Here is a 4,320-nt window from a genome sequence, read left to right as displayed (position 1 = left end):
ACCAAGGCTTTACTTTGCTTTGCATCATCCCGACTGTGGGAATACCCATATTGAGTGATATTGGTTAGTTTCTGGAAGCCGGGAGTTGAGTTTTAAAATGGCTAGATTTGATCTCCAGTCTCCGGGTATCATCTCGATTCTGGAATAAATATTTTGAGCTGTTTCACATAACCGGAAGTTATACCTTCGGATTTGAAATGGCGTAAGAGGACAATTTTTGCCTAATGTGCATCATCTTGATTACGCAACAATCGACATAGGGTGGTATTCAGTAATATTAGCCTATATTCTGGGAATCCCCATTATGGCAACTTTAGTTAATTTTCCGGACTACGTGAAACATTCTGATTCCTGAAATACCCATATTAGTTCGTTCGCCATTCTAAAGTTGAATATCTCGAAAACGAAAGGACCAATATCAATAAGATGAATTGTGTTACGGAGTTTTGTGTTGACTCATAAGAAGCGAGGAAAAGATAAAAACTGCAAAGGATTTAGCTAGTCTGTTTCGTTAGGAATATTGTTCATGCAGAATAAAACCTAAGCGATGAGTCGCTCGTCTGACAAGGATTTTCCAGTGAATTTCGTAATATTATTCAAATATGTCAATTTAATCATAGAAGACTAAAACTGCATTGTGATGTGCGTGAAATTTATCACCCGTTCCATAGAAGACAAATTAAATATCTGTAGTATTTTTGAGAAGCAAAGCTTTAATAGCCAAGACAACACAACATGTGTGCCGTAATGTGATTGTAAAATGATGACATCGCGAGAAATCTTTGCGTCGTTGGACTAACCAGCGAATTGCAGAATAGTGCACCAGCGGCAATAAAATCATTTTTTGTAGTTGTAAAAATTTCTTAAGATTATTATGCCCCGTACTCCCTTACCATTGATCACCTTTTTTCACTGCACGTAGAGGTCGAGAGCATTCATATAGGCTAACGCAACCTGGTAAAAAGAGTAGAACATTCCAGCGATGAAAACCTCAGTGATGGAACTTAGCATGGACGAAAACCTCAGTAATGAAAATTAGCATGGACGAAAACCTCCGAGATTTCTAGATTTTCTAGGAAAGAGTTTTGTTAGGACTTGGTTTAAGACAGTATTTTTTTATTATTCTATAATTTTTGTTAGATTAAATACCAACTTTATAAGATGGTTCGACGCCTGGCAGGAGTTCTCACATAACCAAGAGCATTTTTAGATTACTTTTTTATTTAAGTGTAGCGGAACAAAATGAGACATATTCAAAATTCAATAGCTCGGCTCAGACCCTGCTTTCAAACCTAATATTTGACATGGTGATGGGCCAGGGTATGCAAAACATATCTGGAGTGGTGCCGTTGATGTGCTTTTTCATGTTTCATATAAAAATTTTTGAATAACTTTATCAAGTATGGCGGTACAAAATGAGACATATTCAAAATTCAATAGCTCGGCTCAGACCCTGCTTTCAAACCGAATATTTGACATGGTGATGGGCCAGGGTATGCAGAACATATCTGGGGTGGTGCCGTTGATGTGCTTTTTCATGTTTCATATAAAAATTTTTGAATTACTTTATCAAGTATGGCGGTACAAAATGAGACATATTGGAAATTAAATAGCTCGGCTCAGACCCTGCTTTCAAACCTAATATTTGACATGGTGATGGGCCAGGGTATGCAGAACATATCTGGGGTGGTGCCGTTGATGTGCTTTTTCATGTTTCATATAAAAATTTTTGAATTACTTTATCAAGTATGGTGGTACAAAATGAGACATATTCAAAATTCAATAGCTCGGCTCAGACCCTGCTTTCAAACCTAATATTTGACATGGTGATGGGCTAGGGTATGCAGAACATATCTGGGGTGGTGCCGTTGATGTGCTTTTTCATGTTTCATATAAAAATTTTTGAATTACTTTATCAAGTATGGCGGTACAAAATGAGACATATTGAAAATTCAATAGCTCGGCTCAGACCCTGCTTTCAAACCTAATATTTGACATGGTGATGGGCCAGGATATGCAGAACATATCTGGGGTGGTGCCGTTGATGTGCTTTTTCATGTTTCATATAAAAATTTTTGAATTACTTTATCAAGTATGGCGGTACAAAATGAGACATATTGAAAATTCAATAGCTCGGCTCAGACCCTGCTTTCAAACCGAATATTTGACATGGTGATGGGCCAGGGTATGCAAAACATATCTGGAGTGGTGCCGTTGATGTGCTTTTTCATGTTTCATATAAAAATTTTTGAATTACTTTATCAAGTATGGCGGTACAAAATGAGACATATTGGAAATTAAATAGCTCGGCTCAGACCCTGCTTTCAAACCTAATATTTGACATGGTGATGGGCCAGGGTATGCAGAACATATCTGGGGTGGTGCCGTTGATGTGCTTTTTCATGTTTCATATAAAAATTTTTGAATTACTTTATCAAGTATGGTGGTACAAAATGAGACATATTCAAAATTCAATAGCTCGGCTCAGACCCTGCTTTCAAACCTAATATTTGACATGGTGATGGGCTAGGGTATGCAGAACATATCTGGGGTGGTGCCGTTGATGTGCTTTTTCATGTTTCATATAAAAATTTTTGAATTACTTTATCAAGTATGGCGGTACAAAATGAGACATATTGAAAATTCAATAGCTCGGCTCAGACCCTGCTTTCAAACCTAATATTTGACATGGTGATGGGCCAGGATATGCAGAACATATCTGGGGTGGTGCCGTTGATGTGCTTTTTCATGTTTCATATAAAAATTTTTGAATTACTTTATCAAGTATGGCGGTACAAAATGAGACATATTGAAAATTCAATAGCTCGGCTCAGGCCCTGCTTTCAAACCTAATATTTGACATGGTGATGGGCCAGGGTATGCAGAACATATCTGGGGTGGTGCCGTTGATGTGCTTTTTCATGTTTCATATAAAAATTTTTGAATTACTTTATCAAGTATGGCGGTACAAAATGAGACATATTGGAAATTAAATAGCTCGGCTCAGACCCTGCTTTCAAACCTAATATTTGACATGGTGATGGGCCAGGGTATGCAGAACATATCTGGGGTGGTGCCGTTGATGTGCTTTTTCATGTTTCATATAAAAATTTTTGAATTACTTTATCAAGTATGGTGGTACAAAATGAGACATATTCAAAATTCAATAGCTCGGCTCAGACCCTGCTTTCAAACCTAATATTTGACATGGTGATGGGCTAGGGTATGCAGAACATATCTGGGGTGGTGCCGTTGATGTGCTTTTTCATGTTTCATATAAAAATTTTTGAATTACTTTATCAAGTATGGCGGTACAAAATGAGACATATTGAAAATTCAATAGCTCGGCTCAGACCCTGCTTTCAAACCTAATATTTGACATGGTGATGGGCCAGGATATGCAGAACATATCTGGGGTGGTGCCGTTGATGTGCTTTTTCATGTTTCATATAAAAATTTTTGAATTACTTTATCAAGTATGGCGGTACAAAATGAGACATATTGAAAATTCAATAGCTCGGCTCAGACCCTGATTTCAAACCTAATATTTGACATGGTGATGGGCCAGGGTATGCAGAACATATCTGGGGTGGTGCCGTTGATGTGCTTTTTCATGTTTCATATAAAAATTTTTGAATTACTTTATCAAGTATGGCGGTACAAAATGAGACATATTGAAAATTCAATAGCTCGGCTCAGACCCTGCTTTCAAACCTAATATTTGACATGGTGATGGGCCAGGGTATGCAGAACATATCTGGGGTGGTGCCGTTGATGTGCTTTTTCATGTTTCATATAAAAATTTTTGAATTACTTTATCAAGTATGGTGGTACAAAATGAGACATATTCAAAATTCAATAGCTCGGCTCAGACCCTGCTTTCAAACCTAATATTTGACATGGTGATGGGCCAGGGTATGCAGAACATATCTGGGGTGGTGCCGTTGATGTGCTTTTTCATGTTTCATATAAAAATTTTTGAATTACTTTATCAAGTATGGCGGTACAAAATGAGACATATTGGAAATTAAATAGCTCGGCTCAGACCCTGCTTTCAAACCTAATATTTGACATGGTGATGGGCCAGGGTATGCAGAACATATCTGGGGTGGTGCCGTTGATGTGCTTTTTCATGTTTCATATAAAAATTTTTGAATTACTTTATCAAGTATGGTGGTACAAAATGAGACATATTCAAAATTCAATAGCTCGGCTCAGACCCTGCTTTCAAACCTAATATTTGACATGGTGATGGGCTAGGGTATGCAGAACATATCTGGGGTGGTGCCGTTGATGTGCTTTTTCATGTTTCATATAAAA

The sequence above is a fragment of the Wyeomyia smithii genome, chromosome 1 (genome assembly GCF_029784165.1).
Source record: "Wyeomyia smithii strain HCP4-BCI-WySm-NY-G18 chromosome 1, ASM2978416v1, whole genome shotgun sequence".
Classification (NCBI taxonomy): domain Eukaryota; kingdom Metazoa; phylum Arthropoda; class Insecta; order Diptera; family Culicidae; genus Wyeomyia; species Wyeomyia smithii.
Note: the sequence above shows the minus strand (reverse complement) of the source record.